We start from the raw sequence: 16,717 nt of genomic DNA, 5'->3' as shown, positions 1-16,717 counted from the left end.
CATGTGACTCTGGGTGACACCTCCAAATCACATCATGTGAAACCTCTGTGCAGGTGCACAATGAATTATTCACGTGCTGTTACCAAAGTGGTGGCAAGCTAAGTATGGGTTAGAAACAGTACTTGGATTCACCAAACAGGCATCACATTTAGATACTCAATCAGAGGCCCTAAACACATTGTCAAATCACTCAAAAATTAGGAAAGAGAAGGTGCAACTTGGATTAAGCTTCCTATTGCATTAATATGAAGTGTTACCTAAAATTCTGCATCTGGAGCACTGGAAAAAATAACAGTTCTCTAACACAGAGTTCTATACTAGGTCATACAACCACAGACACATGATCTAGTTCAGGGTTGGGGTTTTTGCCTTTTTTTTTTTTTTTTTTTTTACTCATTTTATTTTGCAACAAACTCTTATTTGCAAAGAAGAAAGGCCTCGTCTTAGGAAAGGCCTTCCCTTGGGCAGTATTTTGAGTAGCACCATTTATTTCTCTTTTAGGGGAAGTTTCAGGTGAATGAAGCACTTTTCAAAGATGGACCCTCAGGCAGCAGCTCCTTATGGTCAGGCACCAGTGTCACACTTTCCTTGGCTCTGTGGCTGACAGGAGGTGCGACATCCCGGGGGAATATGTGCTGATAAGGGACAGCAAGAGGGTGCTTTGCCATGCACTTTGTCTTTGATGTTTGGAAGGTCCATGGCCGGGGCTATTACACTGCCTGCTGGAGAGCTCAAGTCACTTCATTGTGACTCAGAGGCCAGGGAAGTGAATCTCATTATAGACCTAACCTGCAGATGAATACAAATCTTATCTTTCATTATAAATGACATCTGTGAAATGCAGCTTGGCTTCCTAAGAGAAGGAACACTCCAGCTCAATACTAATACAGCAGCTTCATCCTGTCCTGTGACACAGTGATCAATTGCTTGTTCTTCTTCTGCTGTGGATGTAACACATCTTCCTCGAGCAGGGAAGCACTTTAGTCTAATGTGTGGATTTAATTTTCCCATCATTCTTCCTGCTAGGTAGAATATGTGTCTGAGCTATGGGAAAGAAATGTAAATTTTTCCAGGAGGCTGTGGCTGGGAGGAGTGATTGAGAAGCAGAGAGCTGTGGAGAGCTCGTAGCAGTAATTGCTTTGTGTCCTGTTCAAGCTATTCTTTATGATCTTCTGTGACACGTAGGAATTACTTCCATGCTACAAAGTCAGGGGCTGGGTACAACATGTAAACCCCTCTTTCTCCTGATTCAGAATCTACCTCTGGTGGTGCTGGAAGATTTATTGTGCTGTCTGGCATTAGTGGGGATTAGATCCACCTGTGACTGCCCCTTTTCCTGCAGGATAGGTGGTTTCTCCCTAACATAGGTTTGGAGGATTATGAGTCACATTCGCTTGTTCCTTTTTCTGCAGAAAATTTTGATTTTTTTTTTTTTTTTTTTTAAGAGAATGTCAGGCAACAACTTCTTTTCCATGTAAATAAAAAACTCTGTGGTCTTGCTAGATATGACTATTTAAAGGAAAGAGGAAAAATATAGGTCAGTTAAAAAGCATAGAAAAGCACAGTTCTACAGGTTCTTCTATAAAGACCAGGGAGAGCTGCTTCTAAACTTGTTTCAGTATTACTCACTAGAGTTTGCACAGGCTTGCAGAGGGCAGCTTGACTTTCTGAAAGCCTGTCAAAATTGCCTTACATAGGGTGGTGGTGCCCTTTAAGAGGAAAAAAAGTGTCCTCAGACTCGAAGCGTGCAGGTGGGGTTTCCTTTGTGGCCACATATCTCGTTTTCTTGATCTAAAAATAACAAGTGACAGCGGATATTTTGTTGTAGTTGCCAGCTTATTCTCAAGTCCAGGTAATTTGCTTCTGCTTCAGAAGTGATGGGACACCTTGAACTGGATCACCTGGCAGCTGTCTTGCAAACACATTCTCCCTCAGGGCTGCAAAGCTAGGCAGAAACTGAAAACAAGGGTTAATTAGGAAAGAAAGGATAATTATCTAGTTTTCCTTTTTTTTTTTTCTTATTTTATGCTGCAACCTTCACTGACCTATTGCTGCTGTTAGTTCATTTCCCATTCCGTACTGGTACCTCCGTGCATTTCAAATGGCTTTGCCCACTGCTTCTCAGCTTAAATAAAACCCTGGGGATTCCTCCACCTTTAATGAAAATTACAAAAGCCTTTGCATATTGTGCAATTACCTCTCCCTTTGTTTTCCTACAAAATGGATTCAGCAGCTACCGGTGGGACACCAGAATTAGCATGTCAGTATCACACCTCTCTGCGGAGTCATGTTGGGTTTGTAGCATTTTGATTCAAGGTTATATGTTTTTAGGTGCAAACCACTTTGAAATGAGCTGTTTGCACCGGCACCTTCCGGGGATGTGGAACTGTGAGTAGGTTGTTCATTCCTGTCCTGGTTGCAGGGTCTGTCACAGGCATTAACACAATTGCAGTTTAGGATGAGAGGTTTTAGAAGAGTTTGCCTCTCCAACACCCACTGCTGCTGCTTCCCAGAGTCCTTTCACATAAGGCTCCCTCTACTGTGCCAGTAGCTTTACCTGGAAACAAATTTTATTTCTCTTCCAGCTTGGCTTTAAGCAGTGGAGCCTTAGCAGTGACATTCTTATTTTCAACTAATTTTCAGCATATGTATTCTTCACTATGCTTTTCCTGACATATATACGGTGTGTAGATAGTGAACATCTTCTAAGAAAAGAAAAAGTACACATATACAGATATGTGTGTGTATATATATATATATATATATATATATATATAGCTTCAAAAACACAAGCCATTCTGAAAAATTTCCTAGGGCTATGATGTGACACTGATATAATGGTGTTTTGAAGGTTAAGTGTTCTAATTAAAGTCTGTCTCCAATTCTGAATCATCTGACTTGCACAAGAAGTCAGAAATGTGTCTGTATTTTTCAGCTTGCATACAAGAAAAAAAAATCAAAAATACTATTTTTGAAAGCTCTGATCCTGTTTATGCAATCTGCCAAAGTAGATTGTGGTCTTCTGATGAGAGGCAAGTGAAACCAAACAACCCAGAGAACAGCAACACCCAGAATCTGGTGAAAACACAGTTTGCACAAAGTAGTGCTTCATCTCTCAAATCCCCATTGCTAAGCCACAGCTGTGCAGGGAGATCAGGACAAGTTTGGGAATTGCCACGTCCATAGCATTGCTGCAGAATAAAACCACAAAGTGAAAACACCTTACCTCCCATTTCTCCTTCAAACTGTTAGACTAAATATCATAACAAGACTTTCTGTTAGCAGGGCTGTACTCCACCCTGTTCTTAGCAGGTTGTGCTCCACCCCTTCTCAGCTCATAGAGAAACATTAGTTCTGTGTCTGACCTGACATTTGTATGTAGCACATCTTATATATATATATATTATTTTTTTCCTTTCTTACTGTACTCAGTTGATTTTGGAATGCATTTTACACGTCCCTTCAAACCATAACTTTCAGAAAGGTTAGCAGTATCTGATGACATTGCAGAGTTCATTGCTGATGAACCAAGTAAATGAAGTTTGGGTGGTGTGTACTCCTGGACAGCATGAAGCTCTCTTTTTCTGCATGAGAGAATAAAAGCAGCTTGAAAGTGCTTGTAGCTGAATCAGGCTGCATATTTGGCTCGTTCACCTCTCCTCCTTCTGCCTCAGTTTCCTCACTGTAGACTGGGAGTTATGATGCTGACCTCCTCATTACAGTGCCTTAAAGAAAAGAATTCCAGAGAGCTGCTGAGCTCACCAAGGCCCGTACAAGAAGTGTGGACACCTACTTCAGAAGTCTGCTATGGGAGCAACAAAAAGTTGCCTTTTTGTACTCCAGTTTTCTGGGCCTAGATCTGCATGTCCTCAGGAGATCATTGTACCTTGTTCACTTCAGTTGCTGTTGATCTGCTTGTGTGTTCTTCTTCCTCCCTTCCCTGCTAAGAACTTGTGAAGATGAAAGTTCACTTATTCCTAAACATGTTTTCTCTTCTGCTTTGATATTAACAGCTTCAGAGGATCCTCAGCCTCAGCAACATCCCACTGGATGCTGCTGGACTTGCTGCAGCTAAAGGGCACCAGAACATTCAATGCAGCACATGCACTGACATGTTACAGCAGCTCCTGGGGGTCACCTGGAGGCAGAGGGACCACAACTTTTGCCAGAAATGATGCATGAGCAAAATGACAGCCTGGGTGTCCCTGCACCTCAAAGTGTACAGACAAATCAGGCAAACAAAGGCCCATGATGAAAGAACAGCCAGCAGACATCTCCAGCTAGCAGACAACACACAGCAAAATAAAGTGATTTGCCAAGGACAGGGCTGGGCCTTATCTTGCTGTACCTCTTGGGTGAGAGCTGGGTATATACAGACAGAGGGCAGTGTTCTGGATGAACAGACACTTTGGATTTTGAAGTGGTTTTATTCCTTCCCCCACCCCTCCCTTTTGGTGTCTTTGCCTCCTTCATTTTTTCTCTTTATTTTTTTCAGGCCTGCTCCACACCATCCCTGGCGTGGGTCTCCATCTCTGTCCATCTCTCCAGCCAGGTGGCCAGGTGAAGTCTGTCACCAGCCAGCCCTCAGTTCCCTCACAGAAGTGCTTGCAGGCAGCTGGTGCCAATTCCTCTTTTCTCCAGTAATAATGGATTCCCTGGAACACACTCTGCCTTAGATTAACTTTGGTCTTGAACAGAATAACTTGACCATGCTAGGAGCTGGAAACAACAGATACTTGCTCAGGTCTTTCTTCCTTCTCCCTGTGCCTGTTTACAATTCCACCTGCTCCCCCTGGCCTCCCAGAATCTGATTGTTCCCTCAGCCTGCTGCCCTGTGTCCCAGGGGCTGCACAATTATGGAGAGCCGTAGACTGGGGAGATAGAGTGTAGGGGTTTGGACAGTGGTATTGAGTAATTCATCAACAGCAGCATCCCTGTGGAAAACAAGTTATCAGCAATATGAAAGGTGTGTAACCTTCCCCTCTGAACACCAGAGCAGCAGTAGGGCCCAGCTCAGAATGCTAATGGCTTCATGTAGGGCTCCTTGTCCTCCGTTTGTGCTCTGAAGTACAAAAAGAAATCTTCTTCCACGGGAAAACACTTCCAGCAATGTCCATGGGGGTGTTTGTGCAGCCCCACAAAGTGTCTGTAACTCCTTCAGCACTTTAGAGCTCCTGAAGGTTTCCAGCAGAAGGACTCCTTTTGTGTGCACAGGGCAGCACTGTCTCGTGTGCAGTGTGCAGCACTGGGGCAGTCTCGTGGTGCTGTGCAGTGTTATTGCCTGCTCTTGCTGTGGCCAGATGCTCTGTGCTGCTGCAGCACTGGGGACCACAACACTCATGGTTGTGAACCACATGTCCGAGCCAGCATCTGAATCACAGCTGTCCAGGTTTCCATTTTAGTCACAAAAGAAAAAAGAATTTTGTCAAAACTTTGCTCCTGCAAAGGGTGTGGGGGGAAGAGCTTGGTCCTGTGCTTTTTCTAGAAGTGCATTTCTGCAGGATATTGCTGATGATAAACTCCCACGACTGTTCTCTTACCCCCATGCTCTCCTCTCCCGTAAATCCCATACTTTTGTGTCAGTCCCCCAGTCCAATGAAGCACAGGGTATGTGTGGCACAGATGTCCAGTGACCTTTCCTGTAACATCTGAGTCCTGTGCTTTAAAGGATACATTGGCTTTCCATTCCATACCACTTGATATTAAAAGTATCTCAATTGATTAAATCAACTTAACTAGATTTGTGCTGTCTCATAGATTTGCACAGCTTCAATGACCCAAAACAGCCTTGTTAACTAGAAGAAAGGACTTTTTTTTTGTCCTTCAAAGAGAGAGTTGTCAGGGCCAGCAAGTCTTCAAAGCCTATGGTCTGTGGTCCAAGAGCTAAAAACAAACTTCACCACCAGATGGATGAAAACTTAAGGCTCATCTTGCTCTTCTTTTTCCCTCAGCAGTAAAAAAAAAAAGTCATTTTTAAAAGGGTTTATTGGTTGGAATTTTTCTCTGCCTGTAACTGGGAAGAAGCTAAGAAACCATGGCAAGATCACAGATTTAGACAAGCTATAGGGTTTACAGTCCTGAGAAATGTTCTGAAAACCGAGTGATGTCTCACTCAAATATGTAAATAAGTTTCCCATGGGGAGCTCTCAGACTCTGCCTCAGAGGAAGTGTTTTGCTTAAATAAGCACAGAACAGCTTTGTTGTTGCAACTTTGTGGAGCCAGTCCCTTCAGGCTGCTAGTCCCAAAAGCTGTGCAAGTCCTGGCCAGGCTCGCTGAAGAGCAAGCAAATGTGAGAGGCACTGCCTCTCCTGTCCTGCCAGTGCTCCTCTCCCAGCTCTGGTGCAGGCTGCTGCTGCTGCTGCTGCCCTTCACTAATAATAGACCACTTGTGTTTTCCTCAGGGAAGGAACATAGTACATGTGGGTTGTGCACAGTGAGGGTGATTCTGAAGTGCATTTCTTGTGGGACTAAATTAAAATGATTCAGGTTTTGGCTTGCTTTGCAATTAGTGCAGTAGTGCTATGACAGTTGTGGATCCTTTTCTTACCAAAAATACAGTGTGAGTTGTCCCTTTAAAGGATAGCAATTCCTGCTTATCTGCAGCAGCCTCCTTCCTGACACAGAACACTAGAATTGCTTCGCCATTATTTTTGACAACTCTTCCACACCTATCCCCATATCTTTAAAACAGGGATTTGGAGATCTTCTGTGCCACCATGAAGAACTAATTTAAAGCATAGAACATAAAGTTTTAGATAAATTATTCCCAGAATAAATTATTTTCAGAATATTTTAGAAGAAGATATAGTTCAAGAGATCCAGAGAAAATAGTCACGAAATGGAATGAAAAGGAGGAGGAGGTGTAGGCATAAGAACAGCAGAAAAGACAGAACCAGGAGAGAGGGAACAGAAACTGGATGAAATCAGGCTATAAAAACTTATAAATCTCTTTATTTTAAGGCACAAAAAATACCAAGTCCTAAAATATGATCTTTTCCTGGCAATGACCACACTGTTAAGAAGTTTGCCTTTTGGAATAAAAAGGGTGGGTGTGCTCAGGGGCATCATTCCAGCCTTGTGCTTGAGGCCTCTTTTCTTCTGTGCCCGTTTCAAGCAAATGCTATTACAAGCCCCACATGGGCACACACACACAAAAAAGCACTTAAGAAAATAGAAGTAGGCTTTATTTGAGACAACAAAACCAGCGAGTTTTGCATGCAGATGGCCTTCTCTGGAATCTGACTGGCTTTCAACACGTCAGTGTGGTTGTGTATCTCTCTGAGTTACTGTGACAAGAGCTGAGAATGGACGGCTGGCTGTTTTACTGCAGGTTTTGAAAGCAGTTTTCAGAGATTAGGACCATTTTGGAAAGCAAGGTTTTAGAGTCTGCTTTCAGAAGGTGCTTGAGATTAGCAAGTGACTTCCGCTACTCCGATGTCTTCTTCAAAGATGATAAAGGTTAAAGGAAAATCAGCCATAAAGGAGAACTGAATTTGATTTCTTGTCACACTGTGCTTGTCTAGGGAAGTGTTTTTCAGAGGTTTGTCAGACCCAGCTTCAAAGCATGCATTCCAACAGTGAGAAAGGGCTGTGATCAAGGGAATAAACATACTCCGGGGTACAATACATCTACACTTGGTTGGCATGTGGCCTCTTGCATTGGTTGGAAAGAAGTGGGATCAGCAGGCAATCAAACAGGCAAATTGATTTTGCTTGTGTTTTTACTAATTATTTACTTTTTTACTTTTTATTTTCCCTCAAATTTTTGTTCCCCTTGTTGGCTTTCTAGTGTCCCAGGTTCACTTCCTGGCCTCAGACATTAGGCTCCCATCCCCAGTGGGAAATCATTCAGCCAGCATAGTAAATGTTGTGTGGCTGCCTTCAGAGAAGAATTAAAATGACTGCTGCTAGTATTAATCAGTATTCCTGAATCAGTTTTATAAGGTAATGTCGGGAGAAATGAGATTCAGAATCCTATTTGCATGACAAACTGCCCTAACTCCACTGACACCCAAAAAGAGAAGTTACTTGGCTTAGCACTGACTAGGGTCTCTCCTTTCATTTAAGAATGCCTTTCCTTCTGACATTAGTGTCTGCTTTCTACTAAGCAAAACTATTCTCTCTGTCTAACATGGGTCACGTCCACTGAATCCAGCGATAGATGAGGGACGAAAACTCTAAAAGATGTGTCCCTTAAACATTGCTAAGAAGCAAAAAGTTAATGTGTCCATCAGCAGTTATTCTCTTTCCCTTGTTCTATTCAGTAGTGGTACAGGAACTTCCCCAGACTTCACTTTTTGTACAATTTAATTGTGTTGTAACTTGTTATAGTAGAAAACTATAGAACAGTATTTTCAGAAAAGCAAGATCAGTAGGGAGAGACAGCATCTTTTACTAGCCTTGCTGATATATTTGGAAAAATCAGGTATGTTGTCAGGTTGTGAGACTCTGCAGGTGACTATGTGCTTTGAAAATGTTTTATATCTGCTCTGATGAACGAAATGTTTTATATCTGCTCCAAGCTTCACTTTTTCTGGCCACCAAAGCTACAACAATGCAGCTATCAAAAACCACATAGAGGATCATTCTTTCACCCCAGTCTTCCATAGGCCATTAAAAATGTTATTATTGTATGTCCCTTAAGATGTTGGGAATGAAGAAGAAATGCTTTTTATATCAATGGGCAACAATTTCTCTCCAGCTCTTGTCTGGTGTTGGCCTTTGATCACTCCTGCTTCACATCAGTTTTGATTATCCCAGTGCTGAAGCCAGGCTGAATCCTCCTACTCACTTCTGGATATTCCCCCTGCTCCCCACTCAACCTGCCATCAAGCCAACAGCTTGTACTCTGTTTAGAAACATATTTCATAACTGTCAGCTTCTGGTATCAGCTTTTATAGACATGCAAAATAGCTTTCCTTCCCCCCGCATCCATATGCTGAACTACCAGATTACAAAGATGCCCTTTTTTAAAGTTCTAATTTGTGAAGTCTCATTAAATTGAGAATTAACTGCAAAGTGATATGTAAAAGAGCTGCCTCTCTAAAGTAGTGCTACATGGCCATGAAAACTGTTTTCTTTGACTACCTTAGGTAGTAGTGCCTGGTTGTGAATCTTAGACCTAAAATTTACTTTTTAGTTACATTTAGTTAAATTCCTAAATGGACCTCCAGGGAAACCTTTCAGACTAACTTCTGCACCTTGGATCATATGCCTGACATCCTGAAGGGAAACAGAAATGAGGAGAGGAAACAGAGGCTGGAGAAAAGCAGCATTTTGGCCAATGTCAAAGGGAAGGTGGGAGCCAAGGCAGAGCTGCACCATCTCAGCTCCAGGATGTTCACCAGGTGCTGTTCCTGAGCTCCCTCCCTCCCTCATATTTTCTAGCAGCAATTTGTCATGGCTTCACAGGCAGGCTGCCTGGGCTCCTGCAGGCTGATATTTGAACAGCAGAATACAAGATCATGTGTTTTTCTCACTATAAACTAGATGAATAAAATTTGTGCTTGGGTTTGTATTTATGCATGGCCATTTCTCCAGAATGATGTAATATATTAAATGCAAATGTTTATATTAATGCACCTCCATAGTTCCACTTAGGCCAGGAAGGTGAAGCATATTTAATCAATCTGTTAGCTGCCTATGGCTACTTTCTTGAGGGTTACCACAGTGGATTGTAATGCCCATTTAAATTCCAGCATCTTTCCATCTGAGACGGGCTGGCATTCCAGCTTCACTGGCCTCCTGCTCATACAAAAATCAAGCAGTAGATATAGGCCTGGCTATATTTACACTTAACCTGGATACAGACCTGCTGTTGGAAGAGAGGTGTGGCACAATTTAGGATGCTTTGCCCAGTTCTATGCCAGGCTATACCAGCAAGAATACACATAAAGCTTCTAGGTGTTTTGATCAGTATGGTTATAGTGATTGCAGAGCAACAAAAAAAGGTACCAAAAAAATCCCATACAAGCACAAAGTTACCAAAGCCAATATTTGTACTGTGGGCCAAACTTGATTGTCTTTCAAATATGTTGATTAGCAACTGATGAGCTAACACATCTGCTAAATGTTTCATTTTTATTTAGAGAGCAAGCACTCAAAAGTCTCGGTGTTGGATATGGTCACATTTCTTGTGCTTCATTAGCCTCATGCATGGACCCCCTGAGTTTTACTGTCTATCACAGTAAAAGTAGTGCAAGATGTCTTATTCTTAGAAAAATGAACAGACACTATTTCTTGGGCTTTCTTCAGTTTAAACATTCAAGTTTGTGCAGGTTTTTGCTGCATTCGTATGTTCTGAAAAAAGAGCAGGTAACATCTGTTAATGACATATCCTTTTGCTGACCTTGTCTTCATCCCAAGCTGTGGATCCTTTTGACCAATTGACCCCCATACTGTCACATTTGGATTTGGTACATCAGCTTAGGGCAGAGACATGGCCCACATGAAGGCTGTCTCCAGGTAGAGTCATTTGTTTTCAGGCTCTAAGATTTCAAAACTTAAAATGGTTTTATCCCGGAGTGCTCCTTGGATGCCATTTTGTGGTAGCCTTACAAAAGTGTGACTCAGAGCCTGTAATTAATCCCTAAAGTATTACATTCTTTGACAAGTTTTACAACACATGGGACTTCACAATAATGGTGAAATCATTTCCAAAATGCCTGTATGAGTTCAGCTATAACATTTCTGCAGGGAATATAGCAACATGTTTATTTCTGTGCTCAGAAGAAGAAAAATCCAATAAAGATAGATGTATTCCCCCTTAAAGCATGGAAAAAGATTTTGAGATTCAAAAATACCTGTGCATATATATAAACTTTATAATAGACTTCTGTAGTTAAATTTTCTCATGATTTGTTAAACAGGGAGAAGAGCTGGGAGAACTTAATGATGACTTAATGGGAGAAGGCTACCAAATTTTTTGGGACATTGTTCATTGTTCACAGAATTATCTACACTGTTTGAAGGTAACTATCCATATTGCTTTCCAAGACTGATTCATTGAGTGTAATTATTTTAGTGTAGGATTAGAATAAAGATTAATTTAGGTAATTTGCTGTCCAGGGCCAGTAGCATATGCTAAGAAATGAGCACCAGCTTATGATTCCATAATACAGCTTAAGCCAAGATAAAAGCTTGCTGCTGCCAAGAGGGAAAGGTCCTGCCCTTCTTTTCAGCTTCTGCAGCTCCAGCTCCTGCCTTCATAAACCCCAGATTGCCTGTGCATTGCTGGTGCTCCTCCAGACACACAGTAAGCCAATTTACTGCAATGGCAGAAAGGTCACTTAAATAATAACAAAAAGAAGTGCTTTTGTCTTTGGTGAGTTGAGCTGGCTTGCCTCATGATCCATCAGGTCGCAGCGCCAGACGGAGGGGTCACGCACTTGGGATCAGTGGATGCGGGAGGAAAAAGCAGGGAAGGCTGGATAGGAATGAAGGAAAGAACTAAGAAGGGGGGAGTAAGGGGGAATAAGGCTTCCAAGTTGTGTCAGCAATGAGACATTTATTTGGCTAAACCATCTATTTTTGCCTGTTTGACACCTACTGGAAAATCCAGCTAGTCTTCCCAGAGCAGCACATTCAGTGGGTGGAAGAGCTCTGTCCTGAATGGAAGTATCTCATTTACAATTTATGAAAAAGTCTGTATGGGGGCTCTGGGGGGTTGTTTTAGTCTTTTGCACATGTGCATTACTTTACAGTCATTGTTGTTGAATTTTATTGTCTATTTTATTGCTTGGTCAGTCGACATCATGCAATCCTTTTGCAGATGTTCACAGTAGCTAGAGCTGAAGTCCACACATGATCCCAGTATCCAGAAATTAATGTATCACCTGTGAGGAATGAGACAACTCTTAGTAAAAATTAAAATAATTTATTAAAATGGAAAAACTGAAAAATTACAGAAATTAGAAAAATATAAAAATTTGGGATCCTAGTGGCTCAGGAGGTATGCCCTAGGAGTGCAGGGATTAGAGATCTTCAGGCTTAGACAGCACCGGACCTCTGGTGGAAGAACTTGCAGTGCTGGGCTGACTTTTAGCTAATCCAAAACTCAAAGGTAAAAATTATTAAAGGCTCCTTAAAAGGAGTAAGGCTTAAGTACCCAGCACTGGTGTCCACTACAGCTGATCTGCACTGGTCTCTGCACGTCATTGTTTTATAGTGCCTTTGCTCCGCCCCAGCCCACCCCAGCCCGCCCACAGCCCGCCCACAGCCCGCCCACAGCCCGCCCCTTTGGTCCAAAGTGATTGGTGCTTTCCTTTTGACAGATCATCTCTGTCTACCAATTGTTTGTCGTAGTCAGGGGGGTGGTAACAGCTGAAGTAAGGGTGGTAACATGCCCTCATTAAGATTCAGGTTGCCATGGGGCTTACTTGCAGAATAAGGGCTATGGGGCTAAAAAACAGCAATTGGCTGTTAGGACTGGGGTTTTGGAGTTAGTCCCGAGACTAAAGTGCAAAGCAAAACCCTAAAAAAAATACTAAAATACATCTAATACCTCCCAAAACATCCACAAAAGCAGACAATGAACATAGGAGAAACAACTCTTACAGTGTACAAGTGGTTTAAAGTTCGAAAAAGGGATTTTTTTAACTAGGAAACTTTTAACTGGGAATTTTAACTGGGACTAGTGCAAATACACTGTTTTGAACAAGTGAAAACACTGATAATGAAGCTTGATAGTGAAAACCCTAATAATAAAGCTTGATTTTTGTACCTGGGTTGATGGGTTAACTTTATCATTCAATTAAAAGAGCTGTTTAACTCAAAATTAACTAATTAAGGCACTTAACATGCAAAGACCAAGCTAGTAAGGGATTTCATGTATGACATCACCTGAAGACTCCATTATGTCACTTTTAACCTGTTTCATGTCATTTATTGATATGTTAAAGAATAAGGATCCCAACACTGAACCTGAGAGGATGGTGATAACTGCCTTTCCACTGGGAAAACTGTGTTTAGTTCAGTGTTCTCTTTCCTGCTTCTTAAACCATCATCAGTCCTTGAGGGAATCTTTCCTTCCAAACTGAGAGAGAGGGCTGAAGATCTTTCAGTAAGGAGTGCTGTTGCCACCATTTTTGGAAGATGGCAAACTTATCACTTGAGCATTGATTGTGTCCATGTGATGGATGACATGGACGTCTTCCCTGGACAAAATGAATGGGGATACATAGATCATACAGATCATATTTACTATTTGCTCTCTTCTTCAGAGGGGAATTTCTTCTGTGATTCCACCAGTGGCAGGGAGGTCTTGTTTAAGGTTGGTGCCACACTGCCACCTTTCATTCCTCTAGCACTTTGTCGGTGCTAAACTATAGATCTCAAGTCATGGCAGCTCCACAGCTGAAGTGCTTTAAGCTCTTGAATAAATATCATCTGATCTGGGTAGTTTTTCACTAGTTCAGTTTCTCAAGTTGCTCCAAGTCATCCACTATTGATTTATTAAGCTGAGGCAGTTCTTCCTGGTGAAGAACGCCCCCATTGTAGGAAATTCATGGACACTTTTAGGGCCATTAGATGCTTCTGAAAATCTCTGAGGTTCTTTTGTAGCTTAGCAATATGTCCAATCACAAACATTAAATACATAGTCATTGTCGTAAGCAAAAAAGAAAAAAGTCCCTGTGAATTTTTTTTTTTTTTTTTTGTGTGTGTGTGTGAAGTAAGAACTTGGAAATAGTGGAGATCAATAGGGGCATGTGCTAGGCATGCCCAGAAACCTGGGCTGGTAACACTGCAGCCTGACATCTGCAAGCAGCTGAGCAGCAGGAACCAGCCTGACTTGCAGCCTGACTTTCCCAAGCCAGGGGGGATCTTCCATCTGGGGAGGGAAGTCAAGAAGACAGTACAAGGAGGGACAGTGGTGGGACAGTGCAAGGGCATGAAATAATAAGTTGGTTCTTAAATAGAAGCCACTCTGCAGACCCACTCTGGGGTGTTGTTTGCTCTGTTCCACCCCTGACACTTGACTCAGGTCACTGCCTCTTTCTTCTTTTTTATCATGCATTCTAGAACAAGAAGTTCAGACCTCATCCATTCAGTTGAGGTCCTCTAATGTGGGGATTTGTTAATCCATTGCTTTTCGTATTTTACACGTTCTCCCTGTTGGGTGCCGTAGCCCTGGCCACTCACTCAGTTTCTCCCTGTTTGCTTCTGTACCCCAACCCCACCCAGGGACCGCCCCTGGGCCTCTGACAAAACCACCCCGCACCCAGATGACGCTGTCTCTCTAACTCTGAACATCAGAGGGACAAGATGTGATTAAAGCCATCTCAATCCCTCATGGGAGACCCTTCTCTGCCTTCTTTACCACCACTGTGGTGTAATTCTGCTGGCTGCCAGAGCCAGATCGAGGGCCTGTCCGAAATGGACTCCGGGATGAGACTGATCTCATGGCCCCAGGAAACCCCCACTGAGCTCTCAGGGAGCTGCAGCCTGCTAGGCAGAGCCCAGCAGTTACAACACTCTAATGTTCTGAGTCTTGATATACATTTTGATTGTGTTTTCAGCTGGTGTTTTTCATGGAACCATCATAGAATCACAGAATGGTGTAGGTTGGAAGGCATCTTCAAGATCCTGTAGTTCCAACCTCTCACATGGTTTTTTTTTTTCCTGTGCAATATAGACAAAATATAGACAGAACTTTGATATAATGGCCTGGTTTTTTTAATTAAAATTTCCCTTTATGGAATGGTTGTGAGACAGTTCACAATACGACCACTAGATTACCTACCTAGTAATTTATTTATTTTTTTTAACTAATATGAAATTTGGACCCTAAATGCCTATTTGGATTTACAACAAGGCTACATGACATGAAAAGTGATGCACATATGCCAGCTTCTGTTGCCTTTCAGCCTTTTTACTGTTACTCAAAGCCCTTTTCTTGTACTTTAACAGACAGATGCACTTTTGTTTTACCTGTTTCTGAAGGAAGAACAGGAACTATTTCATTACTCCCCCTAGCCTAGGTCAGGTGCTGTGAGTGGTCGGCTATCCAGACATTCAGCATGCCAAGGAAGGTAGGACACATTCCCCAGACAGATAATTTCAGGGCCAGGAGGCTTGTACCCCTTGGCTTTGAGCTGCTGTTCCTGAGGCTGGCAGGAACCTTTCTTCTTAGATTGATGGTGGGTACCCAGAGTCACAGGCAGCCTCTCAGCATCAGTTATTTTTTTCTGATAAAGCTAAACAAGAATGTCACTTTGATTTGTTAGTTAATCGTCAGCATTTCACTTTTTTCCCTTGGAACTTTTTTGAGCCTTGGCTCCTACTGACTTACAGAAACTGCTTACTCACTCCTTTCTCTCCTAGATGTTTTCCAATCAGGAACATAATGAATATCAGCCAACGTCATTGTGGCAGTACTGCAGATACCTCCAGATATCGCCAAACTGCCACACCATATATTAAGGTTTAATTGTGGAAACCAGAATTTGATGAGAATAGCACTCTAACAGTGGGGATGATCGGTCATTGGAATGATTTATCTGTTGATTTGAGTGGATACCCTGTCAACCAGAAATATTAAAATCAAGGGCACAGAGATTTTTGTAAGGATGTACATGCTTCAGCCTCAACAAAAACTGTTCCAGAAGAGAGTGATGGTAGGAATCAGATGATATTATGACGTTTTTCTCTTTTTTTTCTCTTAAAACTATATAAATTCTATCTCTTGGACTAGAAGTCTTCTCTTTCTGAATTACTCACCAGTTTACATTTTTATCATCTTTCTTCACCTCTTCACTACAATAGTAATAGAATAAGTAAACAAAAGTTTTGGGCTTCTATTTCTGGAGGGAGGAAAAAAACCCACACTTCAAGTCACAGTCAGCATCCCCTCTTTTTTCACCTCCTTTTGGTCACCACTGAGAACAGATATATTCCTCTGCCTCTTCCTAGGTATGTGCTGAGCTCAGAAATTCCACATCTCATTGCTGTCTCTCGAGAGAATTGTCATATGCCAAAGTCCACAGTGGAAAGGACTGGATTTTCACTGTGTTGGGTATTTTTAGTATCTGGCAGGATTGGTAGAAAGGGTAGCAAAGCTAACAAAATTAGTATGAACCTCAAGGTAGAAATAACTCACCCAGCAGACTGAGCATCTTTGCTATTAGAGTTTTCTTCCTCTTCAAGTCTGTTTCAGTTGTAGCCAAAGATGCTCGAATTCAAATGCTCAGACAATTTTACAAATTAATCTGTGGCCTATTCTGTGATGCACTGAAGGAAATGCTAGTTCCAGTTCAATTCCTAGGAAAAAGTACACACTGCCTCACACTGCCTGCTCCCACAACTGGTTGTCACCCTTAGCTCTCATTTCTTCCAACCCACTCAACTCTTGCTGTTCCATGGAAAGCTTTGCTTTCATACTTTGCTTTCATTTCATAAAGGTGATCTTTATAAGTGTTTACTTAAATGAACAAGATACTGCTTTTTTACTTGTTCTGTGTTTCTCATACCATTAAATAAGTCCTTTTCCATTAATTCTATGATTCCAGTGATCAGCTCTTTGCCTCCCAGAGTAACACAACTCCTGGAAGGCTGCACACAGCATGGCAAATACCACCTTCATGTATTAGCTTGATCCTAGCTCAAGCAAAGTTCTTACCAGGCTTTTGTACAGAACTGTGGTTTTCGCCGTTTGCCATCACTTGATTGCTCTAATTGAGATTATATCCCTAAAACTTTACTGTTTCCACCCAGTTTTCC

This window comes from Aphelocoma coerulescens, chromosome 1A (assembly GCF_041296385.1).
Source record: "Aphelocoma coerulescens isolate FSJ_1873_10779 chromosome 1A, UR_Acoe_1.0, whole genome shotgun sequence".
Lineage (NCBI taxonomy): Eukaryota > Metazoa > Chordata > Aves > Passeriformes > Corvidae > Aphelocoma > Aphelocoma coerulescens.
The sequence above is the reverse complement of the archived record's forward strand: the minus strand, read 5'-3'. Positions refer to the sequence as shown.